Source organism: Crinia signifera, chromosome 3 (genome assembly GCF_055691185.1).
Source record: "Crinia signifera chromosome 3, ASM5569118v1, whole genome shotgun sequence".
NCBI lineage: Eukaryota > Metazoa > Chordata > Amphibia > Anura > Myobatrachidae > Crinia > Crinia signifera.
In genome coordinates this window covers 152588379-152605019 of record NC_139219.1, presented here as the reverse complement: position 1 = coordinate 152605019, position 16641 = coordinate 152588379, and the positions used below count along the sequence as shown (strand labels likewise).

General features: G+C 41.5%; 1 protein-coding gene across 1 annotated transcript in view; it reads right to left on the bottom strand.

Moving 5' to 3' along the window:
- Positions 1-6142: 6142 nt before the first annotated feature.
- Positions 6143-16641, bottom strand: part of MTCL3 (MTCL family member 3) — a 48368-nt gene continuing 37869 nt past the window's right edge. The window contains exons 7-8 of the mRNA XM_083176771.1: positions 14479-14603; positions 6143-6304 (exon numbers count right to left, since the gene is read on the bottom strand). The gene's annotated coding sequence lies outside the window, so the exon portion shown is untranslated. The remainder of the gene's footprint in view (positions 6305-14478; positions 14604-16641) is intronic.

The window sequence follows — 16641 nt, the reverse complement described above, 5'->3', positions numbered from 1 at the left end:
GGTCTGAAGAGAGCAAAATGCAGGGTCGCTCTAGGACTGAACCATTTCAAAGTCCTGATGCGATGTGAAAGTGGGATAACACACCGCTCCCTCTGCCTAACACACCCCTCCCTCTGCCTAACCCAGCCCTTTCACTGCCTAACCCTAACCCTCCCCATAGTGCATAATCCTAACTTTTGTGTTTACCATCAGGATTCAAACCATTGAGATGCAGCTGTCAGCATTCTGACCATCAGGATCCAGAGCACCAGAATATTAATTACATCCCACTGACAGATTATGCCATAAAATATAGAATACGTGATTCATGGTTCCTTTGCCTCCATCACTGCATTTCAACCATAAATCACTTATTCATCATTATCTGCTGTAAAGGTAAATTGGGCACGATTGTGTCAGTACAATACATACTTTTTGGAGCTGGATCTTGTTCGAATTTCTTCCTGGTACGTACATAGTTCTTCACTGACTCTGGCAATCTCTTTTAATGCCTGAAGTGAATGACAGATTTAAACTGCAGATTTAGTTACAGTACACAGTACGACCATACCCAACTTGTCAATCAAACCATTACTCACATCATTCAAGGTGTCGTTTTCAGTTTTGGACATTCTTTGGCCAAGCCACTTTTCGGATTCAATATTGCGAACATCATGCTTTTGTTGGGACAATTTTAGCTCAGCTGTTTTCTCCTTATTTAAATGAAGACAATCATTCGGCAATATTCTGTTCCTTTTGTCCATCTTAGTGTTGACCGTATGATTTTGGTGACTTTGTCTTTCTATAGTTGGCATTTCCATAGCTTCAGGCTGTGATACAGGCAATGCAAATTGTACTTTCTCCTCAGTGCTATCCCCATCTCCCTTCAGCGTTTTCTCCCTTCTCAGTTTCACTTCCTGATACAGCTGCTCAAAAATAAAAATGATAATATTAGGGATTATTATGTGAACCTAAAGACCCAACGATTTATAAACCTTATCAGATAGTAAGAATGCAATCATTTACAATAATCTAAGGGTCTAATTCAGACCTGATCGCAAAGCACAATGTTTCTCAGATGGGCAAAACGATGCCCCAGCAATGAGCGCTTATCTCTGATGCGCGCTCCCGCATCATCGCTGGCCCACACGCTTATCTGTTGGTAATACCAGCAGATGAGCGACAGAGTGGACGGCTTTCCATAGCGTCCTGCTATGGAAAGTTGTCCACCCCTGCACTGTATGCACTGAGCGTTTCTTAGCCCAGTGACTTTCCCCATCATCGGTTAGCACACACGCTGGGCAAAATCACCCAGTGTGTATGGACCTTTACAATTGGGAGAGTTATTCTGTTTCTGTGCAGGGTATCAAATCTAACTCTCTCTGCACATGTTACATTTGCCCCACCTGCAGGGCACATGGTTTTGTCCATTAGAGAAAAAGTATGCTTTGCGATCAAGTCTGAATTATGCCCTAAATCTGTTTTCTCCTGACTTTGACTATTTGATCTACAGTATTATATTATATAGATACACTTATTTTAAACAAAAGTATGTGACATGAATAAAGCAAATTAGACACACGGGACCCCCCCCCCCCCCCCCCCCCCCCAAAGTATGATGTTGATAGAATTAAATATACTGTACAGTGTTTTTTTTTAAATTGAGTTTATTAAAGAATATTACAAAATAAGCAGACTGTTTACTAAAACAATCATCTCTCACATTGGTCTGATATAGCAACACATTCCTCTGGCACATGTAGCTCTGTCACAGTTCTCATTGGTAAACCCCCATGCCCCACCTCCCTCCCCACTCTAGCTCCTTGTAAAATATATTACATACAACTTCAATAATGTTTAGCTGCATAAATATAACAGCAAGATATAAATATACCTCTTCTATCTTTTTCTGCATGGTTTTCCATTGGCATTCCCACTCTTTTCTTTCACTGTCAAATCTTTCCAATAATTCCATCTTTTCCACTTTCCAATTGCGTTCATTATTCTCTAACTGTCTCTTGACTTCCATGGCTGCTGTGTGAGTGTCCTCAAGCAGGCGCCTCTGTTCTATCTTCTCCTTCCTTGTGTCTTTTGGGATGTCTGGAATACTTTTATTAGCACATGTCTTGGCTGAATTAGCTTCTAGCTATAAAAAGTTGTATGAGACAAAATGATCAAAACCTCATTATAACCTTTAGTTCAGAATGTATGGGATCTGGTATTAACCCCTTCCCGACATTTGACGTACATTTACGTCATGGTCGGGAAGTACTTCCCGACACATGGCATAAATGTACGTCATGACTTCTAACTGTCACTGCGTCTAGAGACGCAGTGACAGTTAGGTGATGTCTGCTGTCCCTGACAGCAGACATCCCCCCTCGCCGCCCAGGGGGGGCAGGGGTGCCCCCCCCGGTCGGCGATCGCTGTGATTGGCTGTTCAAATCTGAACAGCCATTCACAGCGTTTCCTGTGTTACCGGCGGCTAAGCCGCTCGGTAACACAGGGATCGGTGGTGATCGGTGCTGTCAGGTACAGCACCGATCACCACCGATGTGCAGCCCACCCCTCGCACCCGCCGGGCACTCACCCGGCAGCAGCAGCGGCTCCCACGGCTCCCCCGGAGCGTCTGGAGCGCACGCAGCGCTGCCCTCCTCCCCCCTCCCCCCCGCAGCAGCAGCAGCAGCATCAAGCTGCTGAAAAAGTTCTAAAATAAAATATATGCACTGAAAATATATGTATATATATATATATATATATATATATACACACACATATATATATATATATATATATGTGTGTGTATATATATGTATATATATAAATATATATATATATATATATATACATATATACACACATATATATATATATATGTGTGTGTGTGTGTGTGTGTATATACCCCACCGATCGCCAGCCCCCCCCCCCCCCTCCCACCCGGCAGCCCCCCTCCCTCCCACCCACCCGGCTGCCGCAGCGCCAGCACCCCTCCCACCCCCCCGCCAGCCGCAGCGCCAGCCCCCCTCCCAAAGCTGGTGACTAAAATGGGGTCACTTGTGGGGGGGTTCCACTGTATTGGTGCTTCGGGGGTCTTGCTAATGCGACATAGCACCCACCATTCATTCCGCCACCAAAAATCACTCCTTCCCTTCTGAGTCCTGCCATGCACCCAACTGGTATTTTTTGGTCACACGTGAGGCATTGCCGTACTCGGGAGAAATTGGGGCACAGATTTTGGGGTGCTTTGTCTCCTTCATTCCTTGTGAAAATAAAAAATTTTGAGCCAGAACTGCATTTTTGTGTACAAAATTACATTTTTTTACACAAAAATGCAGATCTGGCTCAAAATTTTTCATTTTCACAAGGAATGAAGGAGACAAAGCACCCCAAAATCTGTGCCCCAATTTCTCCCGAGTACGGCAATGCCTCATGTGTGACCAAAAAATACCAGTTGGGTGCATGGCAGGACTCAGAAGGGAAGGAGTGATTTTTGGATTTTGCAGCACAGATTCTGGTTGAATGACCCCCGAAACACCCATACAGTGGAACCCCCCCACAAGTGACCCCATTTTGCAAACTACACCCTTCAGGGAATTCATCAAGGGGTATAGTGTACATTTCAAACCCCCCGGGGTTTCACCAATTTTGATACAACTGAGCTGTGAAAATGAAAAATTAATTTTTTTCATTTTCACTGCCCAGTTGTACCACAATTGGTGAAACCCCTGGGGGTTTGAAATGTACACTATACCCCTAGATGAATTCCCTGAAGGGTGTAGTTTGCAAAATGGGGTCACTTGTGGGGGGGTACCTAACTTTTAGCATCTTATGGTGCCTAGAAACCTACATGGTGCCTAAAAAATAATCTCATAAAAAGGAGGCTCCAAAATCAAGTAGGTGCTCCTTCTATTATGAAGCCTGTGGTTTGGTCACCGTGCACACTAGGGCCACATATAGGATATTTATGAAAACCAAAGAATTGGGGGAATCAATTTTTAGTCACATTTCTCTAGTAAAATGTACTGTGTTCCTTAGAAAAATGTATTAAATTTGCAAATCTGCAAAAAAAATGAAATTTTGAAATTTCACCTACACTTTGTTTTAATTCCTGTGAAACACCTAAAGGGTTAACAAACTTCCAAAATGCTGTTTTGAATACTGTGAGGGGTGCAGTTTTTGAAATGGCATCATTTATGGGGGTGTCTCACATACAAGTCCCTCAAAGTCACATCAGAACTGAACTGGTCCCTAAAAAAATCAGTGTTTGAAATTTTCTTGAAAATTTGAGAATTTGCTATTCATATTTGAAGCCTCCTAGTGTCCAAAATAATGAAAAGGAAGTTGAAATAATGATGGAAACATAAAGTAGACATATGGTCTATGTTAGTTATTAACTATTTTGAGTGGTATGATTATTTGTCTCACAAGCAGAAAATTTAACATTTTGCAAATCGCTAAATTTTCCATTTTTTCACGACATTTTGGTATTTTTCACAAAAAAACACAGACTGTATCGACCCAAATTTACCACTAATTTGAAGTACAATGTGTCACGAAAAAACAATCTCAAAATCACTGGGATAAGTAAAAGCAAAAAAAAGTTATCCCCACTTAAGTGAGACATGTCAGATTTGAAAAAAATGGCTCTGTCAGGAACGCAAAAACTAGCTCTGTCAGGAAGGGGTTAATCAAAATAAAGATAAGAAAAAACAACCAATAGAGAATAAACCTTAATATTCATAGAAAACGTGTACTGTATATATACTTTTTACCCAGATTTCATAGAAGGGTACAAACAAACCAGATTAGAATGACAACTGTTTATAAATGTCAATTAATTGATTTGTTTACACTGTCCATAAAAACACAATATATTGTTAATATGGTATGTTAGTATGTGTTGTTCCTGACAACACAATTATCATGCATACCTTCCCCATTAGTAAGGCTGTCTAGGTCAGCGGTTCTCGAAATTCTCTGTATGGGGTCGCGACTCTATGTTGCTGACCATCAGGCGGATGACTTTTCTAATCTCAGTCATTCAAGGAGTATGAAAAATCTTTTGAGTTGTCTGTTACAGGTTGAGTATCCCCTATCCGAAATGCTCGGGACCACGAGCATTCCGGATAGGGGAATTTTTCGTTTTTTGGAATATTTTTTTTTAAGCATACTTACCTGTCCCCTGATGGTGTCCGGTGGTCCCTCGGCGTCCACGCAGTCCACGGACGTTACCGGTGCGTGCGCACACTCGCGTAATGCAATTCTGGGACCGCTGGAGACCCAGAGAAGATGCCGGAGGCCTGATGTGGACGCCCGGGGACTTCGTAAGTATGAAAAGAGGGTTAGGGGGGGTTAAAAAAAAAAAATCGAATTATTCCAAAAACCACGGTTTTTGGAATAATTCGGATAAGGGATGTGCGGATACAGGATACTCAACCTGTATTTTAGACTCCTCCTATGATTTTATGCCTCCACAATGCTGCCATGCATGGGCTGTCTGCTGACTACACATGTGTAACTTGCTGGGGTCCCGTAATTATTTTCATTGTGTAATGGGGTCCCAGAGCAAAATAGTTTGAGGGCCCCTGGTCTAGGTGAATCACTATCATAATGACATAATGGGGGAAATTTACTAAGATGGGAGTTCTATTTCACATCGCATGATGCTATGGTCAACCAATCAGAATCTACTTCTTATTTATTTAGCTCCTTCTAGAAGATAATAGACTGTACCTGATTGGTCTCCCATAGCAACATCCCATGTGAAATAGAACTCCCATCCCCCAATTTGTGCTATCCGTACCTGCTCTCTCCAATGCAGGTATACCAGATTATATTATAGTGCATAGTGATACTTTCCCTGACCTAAACAGTTATTTGTCCTGTACCAGGGCCCCATTTACGTGTCCTACATGCCTGGATATTGTAGTGATTACTTTAGCTCATTCAATCATAGGCTGATAATTGGATTGGCTAAATGCCAAATACAAATACTGCGGCTCTAGGGAAACTTCTGGGAAAGTCATTGGACTATACTAAATAAATTAAGGCCATACTCATGAACATGAGGGATGTTTAGCATGCATCCTTTAGTGTTTAGTGTGCAGCTCTATAGTTCATACATTTTTCATTATTGACATCACTGCATTTCAAATACCTTGGGCATGTGTTGTTGTAGTTCAATCCGGTCAGTCCCCCACCCACATCGATCGCTTAGGAACTGCAGCAGAAAGTCAGTCCATTTTTTTTCTTCTCTTCTCTGCTCTCTCTGAATCACTTCCAAAACAGCCTTCAGCTCGAGCAAAATCCCTCTGTTTTCACCTGCCTGTAACATGCAAGATATTTATGTGATGGAATATCACCATACACACAAAGCACACAGCATTCCTAAGATGAAATAAATCTGTTACTACTTTTGGAGAAGCCAAGTCCCTAGCCGTCAAATGGAAAAGGTCCAGCACGAGACAGCCCATACGGAAAAAGCAGGACACTTTCATACGGAAAAAAGCAGGACACTTTACATAAGAGCATAACAGAATTGTAGTTTCTTCTCACAAAAGTGTCAGTGCTGGCCTGTATATTTGTGTATACTTTATATGTGAGTAAGTAGACGTTTCCGCTGATAAGGGAAACAGATCTCCTCAGATTTCTTCTGTGGTTCATTTATGCAAGACTACAATAATATTAACAATGTATCCTTTAATGTACATTGGAGAAGAACGAGGTACATGTATGCACACATACAGTATATAATTTAAGAAAACTACTAATTTGTACTTATGAGGGTCGTAAGGAAACAAAAACATTACAACAGTACAAGGCATTACTGTCCTCTCCTTGACAATGAGCCCTGCCCTTACAGTAAGTATAGTTACGGTATAGATGATGGACAATGTCTAAGTTGAAATAAATGGTTTACAGGACTAGGTTACACATAACAATGGTTGACATACCCTAGGTCGACATGGACATGATCAAGGATTAATGTCGACATTCCTTTTTTTAGGTTTTTGGTGTCTGCAGATGGAGCAGTTTTTCTTTGCATGTCGACATGGACACCGTGTAAGTGTACCGCTGCATTTGGCACACTATTACATTTACACTCTATGCCCTCTTGGATAGTAAAGTATGAGAAACCACTTTTTTGGATAAATAAAACATGAAAAACTCATACTGAGCTTATTGATGTCGAACAGGTCCATGTCTCCTTTAAGCTTGTGTAGACCTTCTGTCAAGGTCAACCTAGTATATGTCAACCATTCTTGGTCGACCTAGTGACTGTCCATCTAGACATTGTCGACCCAGGGACCGCATACCCTTAAGTATATGTATAATTTTAGACAGAGCATATTCTGTGAGCATTGGAGATTCCTATTGTGTAAGGTTTGATCTGAGTTAAGAATGACCATCTGCCAGTGATTTATCTGCCGGACTTTGATAACTAAAACTATTTCCTGAGCCAATGAAACCAACTACGTTGTACTCCTCACATTATTCTCTTTTTCTTGACAATGAAAATGTATGATTTAGCATTTAGGGGCAGATGTATTAAGGCTGGTGAAGAGATAAAATGGACTTCTAACTCCTAACTGTCATTTTTCAAACATAACTGATTAGCTGGTGCGTTATCACCTTCTGCTTTATCTCTGCTTTATCTCTTCGCCCGGTTCATACATCTGCCCCTTACTTACTTTGGTTCACTGCCCATGTTATAAAATGTTTTTCCCTGTTTAAAGTGTAGAATTTATTACAAAATTAAATTTTTATTGAAATGGGATAAGGCAATACAATACACAACATCTTGAGCAGAGCATGTAATACAAATTAAAACAATATGAATAATCCAGAATAAAATAATAATAATAATAAAGTATGGGGTTGAAGGAACTGTCCACATTTTTAAGAAAGCATCAGAAGCATATTCTATAAACCTCCCTATATCCTAGTGTACAGTGAGCCTGTCCTGTCTTCATATATTAATCCCTGCAGTACAAGTCAGTTTTATCAGTGTGCAAAATTGCACCTCATAAGGTGTGTACACACTAGGTGATAAAATGAACAATATCGGTCATTTAGGTCTATCTGAGTGATATCGCACATTATATCGGCCGGTGTGTACGCCCAACGCCCAACAACAAACAATGTGCGCTCTCACGGGTCGATAATGACCTGCACATGTCAGACAAGGGAGAACTTTGTTAAGAGAGCCAGAATGCAGCATGGCCACTGTCCCCCACCCCCATTGCTCCCCCCAGCTAGCATCGGAAAGTGTTTATGCACTTGTTGATGCCAGTGCACCACACCAAAGTGTGTATGGGTCAATTTTACAATTAACTAGTAGTTACTCCCATAGAACGTTCATTTATTGTATCAAACATTACTGTTTGTGAACACTGCAGCCAACATTGAAATTTGAATACTTAGGGCAGTATTCAATGCTGCTGATTCACTAGCTACTGGCTAAATGGCAGCCCTCCCCCCCCCACACACATTCCGGCGCAGGCAGGGAGACTTCCATCTCCCTGCCTGCCGCCGTCCCCTGGCTCCCTGCGGCATTTGCCACAATGGTTAAAATTCGCTGTCAGGGGCAGCGAGCCCATGCAGCTCCAGCCCTCCGGAACGCGGCGAATGTGCAGCAAATCCTAAACAGGATTCGCTGCACATGCCGAAAATCGGCATTGAATACTGCCCTTGGAAGTGGTTCAATAAGAAACTCCTGTTTACATTATAAAGTTAATCAAGTATCTTGTGAATTAAGACCCACATTCTATAAACAACTGCCATTTTATATGAACTAAACTAAATTTTAGAACCAGCAATATGTTAAGACACAGAGAACAAGCTCCCTTAAAAAAAATATATATATATTGTTTCTAGATTGGACCGACGCAGCTTTTCTAAATTTATCTAATGGGGCCAATACACAGGGCAATTTTCGGGGCAACGTTTCGGGGCTGGCACGCCCCTTTGTCAAGGTGTGGGTGGTACTCACCCACACCTTGACAAAGGGGCGTGCTAGCCCCGAAACGTTGGTTTTCGGGTTTGTGACTAATTACACGTTTTTGCAACTGCATGCTTTGTTCCAGTCTTATCTATTGAATCAGAAGGCACCGAGGTGGCTGTCTATTGAGAGGGAGTGCCGGGCCACAACAGTCCACTATGTATGGCAGAGTCAGCATCCCCGCACATGAAAGTAATGTGAAGGATCCAGACCAGGTTTGTTGGCAGTTGTAGAAGCCCAGGTGTAATCAGTAGCACCTGGGATGTCCTGATTTAAGGCTTCCCATGGCATTGTTTGCTGGCTCTTGATGGTGGACTATCAGCCCGAGTGATAGGCCGGGGTGTGGATTAGATTAAGGACCATTGGAGCCTGTTAGGAATCTGATATGCCTGTATGCTACTGCCTATGATGCAAACTGCATATGAATGTCACCTGCTAAGCTGTACCTGCTGATGAGAATAAACTACCAAATCATCATCTGAGACTCTTGTTTGTGATCCTTATCACTATATATATATATATATATATATATATAAATAAAAGATATTATACGATAGATAGGCGACACTCATGGGTTTAACTGAATTCAGACCTCCAAAGGTAACAGGTAAATCAACGTTTTGGTTTATTGTAAAACCTCTGTCAGGATAAATATCCTCTTTATCCTGACAAATACAATTACAATAAATTGAAACGTTGATTTACCTGTTACCTCTGGAGAACTGACTCATTTAAGCCCGTGAGTGCTGCCTATCTATTGTTTCCTGTATCTTTGCCACGGGAAGGCACCCGGCAACACTGACTAGACACTGAACATTTGGAGTGCCGAGACCATATCTACAAACATATAATTTTAAAAAAAAAGCAGCTAGGTGGGTTCAATATATAACATAAAGGTATCCTCACACCTTCACCAGATATGTGCCAAAGAACTTATTCAGAAGTACTGCATTTGTAGGGCATTCATGATTATACTACTTAAGATACAGCATATCTCACTGTATGGGTGAGATTTAGTAGGATGAGAGATTCGGAAAGTGAGAGATTTGGTAAGAAATCTCCTGTTTTTTTAAAGTGGCAATCATTTACACTTCTAAATCAAACTGGTTTGCTGTGTAAATGATTGCCTCTTTAAAAAAAATTGAAATGTCTTACCAAATCTCTCACTTTCTGAATCTCTCATCCTATTAAATCTCACCCGCAGTCTTATAAGGCTCATTCATATATACTCAAAATAGAAGGGATAAGCAAATATAGTGATTCAAAATGTGAAAATTTCATAAGACAAAAACATAGAACATATAAACTTCACACAGATCACAGTATTTCCAAGTAGCCAAATGTTGAATATTACCGAATGGATATAATTTTTTTTAAACAGTTGAAAGTGCACTTGAATTTTTGTAAGTCTTGGGTACTCCCACTGATGCAGACTCAGATGTTAACTGTCGGGTCTTGCATTAAAGATGCCACCTGGTAATCCTAACTGGAGTCTTTCTCAAGTCCAAATAATGTGTCAAACATCTTGGACCTTGCCAGGAATACCAGGTTGCATCACTGAGATGAGACCAGTGGGAGAAATAGTGATTTTCTGCCTAAAAAACAGTTCATATCCATGAGATAATTGTCAATATTTGGCTATATGGAAATACCTGTGGGTATACTGTATATGAATGAGCCTAATAAGTATTCTGTGAGATATGACATCTGCTGTATCGGAAGTGGTATATTCATAAAAACCTACATATGCAGTAGTGCTGGATAAGTTATTTTCAACCTAATCTTTTTTTAATTGAATTCTGGTGCAAAAACCATAGCATAAACAACATTAAATACAACTCGTATAATAATAAATGCAATGCTAGCCTCTCAGTTTCAATTTCATGTATTCAAGAAATGTCAATTTAAATAATTGGTGTCCAAAAAGGGGAAATAGAGATGACACATGTAAACTTCCCTCATCAGCATGAAGTAACTGAAGCAGTCAATGGGGGAAATTTACTAAGATGTGTATTCTACTTCACATATGATGTTGCTACGGGCAACAATCAGATCCTGTCTATCTTTTAGAGGGTGCTAAATAAATAAGACGTAGATTCTGATTGGTTGCCCGTAGCAACACCACATGTGAAGTAGAATACACATCTTAGTAAATTTCCCCCAATATATTACATTTAAAAGATGCATTTGTACAAGCTTACAAAATTGATGCAATTGCTTATCAAGAATTATTTGCATAAAAATATTGCCTCAGATCGAATAGAGTAGCTTTACATATAATTGAAAAAAAAATAATAATTGTATTAACTTTTATAACACCTGTGATGCTTGTATTGAATGGCATATGAGTTTATATACTGTATGTCTGTTATCAGTAGAGTGCCTAGGACGCAGGTCACTGATATCTCAAAAGCCAAAACAGTGGGGGAAATGTAATAGGATGAGAGATTCAGAAAGTGAGAGATTTGGTAAGAAATCTCCAGGTTTTTTAAAGCAGCAATCATTTACACTGCAAAATCAAACTGGAGATTTCTTACCAAGGCCCTTATTCTGGTTGGTGCGGCCAGAGCCGCACACGGGGCTCCGGCCGCACAAACCAATCCCCGCCCACCCTACGGATCGCCACGGCCGTCCGTACACGGACGGCTGGCGATCCGCATTAAAATGGTGGAGGCTACGCCTCCACCATGGTGGGAGCTGCCCCCTGCATTCGATGGTCGTCGACCATCGAAGGCAGGTCCGCACGCCGCGGCAGCTCCCGCAAGCTAAGACCACACGGACAATCGTCCGTGTGGTAGCTTGTATGGGGGCTGAAAGCTGACATCCGGCGACGTCAGCTTTCCGCCCCCATGAGTGGCGTCATGCCCTCATTACCATGCATACGCCCCGCGTTTGCATGGGAACGCCCATGAAACGCGGGGCGTACACATAGGGAAATGAGGGCATGATGCCTCTCACGCCCCTATCCGCCCCCTTTGCGGCGGACGAAATCCGTCTGCGGGGAAGGGGGCTGCACATGCGCAGATTCACCTCTGCGCATGTGCAGACCAAAAACATCGGCGGTACGGCCGCACGCGGGCCGTACCGTTCCGATCTGAATAAGGGCCCAAATCTCTCACTTTCTGAATCTCACATCCTATTAAATTTCACCCAAAGTGCCCAACAATAAAAACAATGCTCAAAGAAAAAACTGCGGTACTGCTTTTGACCAGCAGGTGTGCAACCTACTGTACATAAATATATTGCAGAATATATCTGTACAGTCATATTCTTTGCTCATTGTAGCTTATACACAATTTTCGATGTGGATTCAGATTTGCCATAATTGTTTATATTCTATATTAGTGCTATATAATGGTGGAATAAAATATTATACAACTGCAATAGCTCCTATATCCCTCACATATTTGGTAACGCCTACCCTTTTTGGTATATATGTGCATACATTGTGCGAAAAAATAAACCTAAATTCAACTCTACAAACTCTCCGGGCTTGACACAGAAGTGGACACGGTGTCTTTTTATTCATCCACAACTGCATATTCATGCTAATGCTACAGCCACCGTTCTTCCTACTGAGAGCCACAGCAGCTGTGGCACTTCTCTGCTGCTGTGCGTATTAAGAGATACCATCAGAGATGGATCCCATGAAGGGGCAGAATCTGCATCTAAATATGGCTACCTGTGTCGGTGGGACTGCATATTCATCCACAGCTACTGATCGCAATACACCTGTGACTACCTGACTACCCCCATGTTGCCTCCCTTAAACACCCACTGAAATCCATGGCTCTTGTGCTCAAATTCCTTTGCATTTCCCAGCGCATGTGCAGTACATCCATCATTGGCCAATGGCATGAATATTGGCATTGTGTGCACCTCTGAATCAGACATCCAGGGGTTTATTTACTAAGATGTGAGTTTTATATAAGATGGGATGTTGCTATTGGCAACCAATCTGATTTCATCAATATCTTCTAGAAGGTGCTAAATAAATAAGTCGATTATGATTGGTTGATATAGGCAAGATCACATCTTATATAGAACTCCCATCTTAGTAAATAAACCCCCCTATGTCCATACCAATTCTGCAGCCGTTTTGCAAAAGAGCACTAGCAATATGAAGGACAATACAATGAATTCCAAAATAATACAACCTCTATTTAACATAGTGACTCTACATCAATGTATCTAGAATGAACAAGACCTTCTTAAATTAGATATAGACAACATAAGCACTACAGTGATATACAGTATGTGTGCGTTTTATCACCAATCTAGGCAGAAAGGAAAATGACTTCTTTATAATACTGGACATAACTGTTGCACTCTAATAATATGCAATATTGTGAAAGGAACCACATTTACTTTTAACTCTGTAATTTCCTTCAAGAGTCCTTCCTTCTCCTTCAGCCATACTTTCCTTTCCTTCTTGTGTTGTCTCCTGAGTTCATCACATTTCTGCTTTAACCAAACTTGTTCTTGAAAGCTCAGTATAGAGTATTGATAAGAATTGCCTTTCAGCAGAGCCCCGGCAGGGTGACTGACACTGTTCTTTAAAGGGCTGTCAATTCTGGCTGTATTTTTTACCTTACTGCGGCTCGCAGAGAAATCACACGTACCATACCTGCATTGGTATTGCTGCCAATTACATAACCTTGGTGTGTTCTCATTTCCATCCCACATAGCTTGATCAGACACAGCACATGGGATATCTACCCACTCCCTCCCCCTTGTTGCATTGCTTCTCTTTTTAGGTGTAAACAACCATTATTAGCTGTAGCCATGAGTTCCTTCTGTACCACGGGTCTTTGGCATCTGTATCGTGTTGATGCATCTGCATTTTTCCATGTGACTTCAGGAAGGTCACCAGGAGACTGTCTTCATACTTCTACTAATAAACGTCCTTAGTTCAGTCACAATCTTTGTCAGGGAGCCAAAGCTTACTCTGAATCTCTGTCCCTCTACACTATGGATACCTACTGCCTGCAAGCTGGGGAAAGAGCATAAAACCTTATGAGCTCCACGCGGCATCTAAATCTAAACCTCCTCTGACGTCAAAACATGGCTGTTATTTTTAACGAGTAGACTTTATGGCATGGCATTCTGAGTAAATATATATACATGTACATGGGGGATCATAAACAAAAAATGCTACCGGGGAAAAAATCTATTGCTTTTTCTAAATAAAGAACACGCCAACTAAGTTCATCCATGGTCTCATTTCTCTTAACAGCTGTTAAAGAAAACGTATATATAAAAGGAATGCCACGATTACCACCCAGTAACATATCAGTAACAGTAGCACTTGTCAATATTGTTTTGTCAATAAATCACTGTCCTAAACAGCAGATGAACAGCTGAGGTGTCTGCAGATCCCATCCCGTCTTTTATGGCTCATGTACAGTGTAGTTAGACAAACCACTAAAGCATTTTGGCTGTGTTTAATTGTCCCTGAATTCTAGGCAGTGTATTCAAAAACATCTGCAAGAACTTACCTTCTATGGATTAATGACAATCCCCTGAATATGCCGGATTCTCAGAGCAGTACAATGTGCAGCTGGATACAGACGGACTCTAGCAGTACGGATTGCTGTACAGAATCTCTATTAAGCTCTTCCAACTACAAAGAGAGACGGAGCAGAGCAGTCACTTCATCTGTGATGTGCAGAGAAAACCGTTTGCAAGAAAAAAAAAAAGATCAACCCAGCAACATTCAAATGTTTAAAACTAGTCCAGATAAAAATGACCCAGGCAGATGAGTCCCAAGTGACGTAAGCTTGGGAGTGGATAGCTTTACAGCTTCACATCCAGCCCCCATTCTGTAACTTTAGATCTGCTGGTATTCTGTATAAACAACTTCAAGTCCAAGTCATTTTTAGCCTTTATAGTGTAGTTTCGAAATTCACGGGAACAAAAATGTACCCACGTGAATTGACATCAAACTTTAATAGCTGCCAATTTTAGTTCCCCGTTACATAAGCCTAATTTTGTGTTTTAATGAGTCAATAAAGTAATGCTGCTGTAGGAGCCAGAAGTAGGAATGTACTACAAGTGGTTTAACTGTTATGGAAATGAAGCCCAATTATCTTACCAAGTGCAGATCAGATAGTTCATCAGCAAAGTTTAACTTTACACAATATATTTCATGTGAATCCACATAAGGTGCCTGGTTTCCAGATTTGGATAAAGGAGCTGATGCAGAGTCCTATACAGTACAACTCAGGTGCATCTCAGTTTGTAGCTGAAGTGATTTACTGGGTGGTAATGGGGCATTTGCAAAAGGGGCGTTGAGAGCCACATTGTGCCCTGTAATGAATGGTGATTTGGAGTAAAAAAGGGGCGGGAAATAATAAAAAGGTAAAAAGTAATAACTGTAGGACCACTTCGCGCTGCACAGGAGGCACCTTTATAATCCAAGTGCACCTGCTTCCTACCTTACTTGTGGACAGTGGGTCCGACTCCTTGGCTGTCACCAACTTCCAAGGGGATACGGTCATTAGGACTACAAGCATTGGGTCGACACCACTAGGTCTACATGCATTAAGGTCGACAGGGCATTATGTCGACACAAGCATTAGGTCGACATGAGGAAGGTCGACAGTCAAAATGTTGACATGGGTTTATTCACTTTTTCATGTGCCGACAGGCGGTATTTCATGCCCTACCATCCACTAGGACATGGTGGGAGAATAAAATTGTATGCCCAGCGGACCGAGGCACCTTGGGATGTGGTGCTACACTGCACGTCCGTGTCGAAATTCAGGACAAAAAAAAGGTGAAAAACCCCATATCGCCCTTTTGACTGTCGATCTTCCCCATGTCAACCTAATGCTTGTGTCGACCCAACGATCTGTCAACCGAACCCATGTCGACATTCATTCATGCCAACCTTAATGCATGTTGACCTAGTAGTGTCGACCTAATGCTTGTTGACCTACTTGCTGTCTACCCAATGATCCATACCCCTTCCAAGTGATATTTGGGAAGAAGGCACATGTGAATTAGAAATCGTCCACACTGATTTGCAGAATAAAAGGTTAAAAAATAAATGTTCCCCTTTGTAAGGTGCAGGCATATAACTTTTTTATTCATGTTTTGTTTTGGTGGAGGTAGTCCTGCACTTGGCAAACAGGTGGCAATGCAAATGGTTTTGCATGTAGGGATAGGTATGCAGCCAATGGTCGACAGTCATTAGGTCAACCACTAATGGTTGACAGTGACTAGGTGAAAACCTTGAATTGGTCGACATACCCAGAGTCAATATTGTAAAAAGGTAGACAGAAGCTTATGGTTGACACATGCTTAGTCAACATGAATAAGGTCGACCTGAGTTTTATGAGGGTTTTTTTTCCCCTGTGAATGCTCTCTTCTAAATCTGTCTACATTTTCAAAATCTGCCCTCATGTAGAAAACCTGGTCTCACAAAGTTGTGGTTTTACTCCTGAACATAATCATCAGGCAGGTAAATTCCTGGCATTATCCCTCTGCCCAACTTTCTTATTGCCAGATTTAGGAAAGGGGTGTTACCTCATGTCTGAGAGACCATGCCCCCTAAAGTATGACACATGGCCACGCCCCTTATTTTTGTAATGCTATGAGTGATCCCAGCACTCTGACAGCTGCTGGCCATTCTCCCAGACTCTGCACTAATACCATAT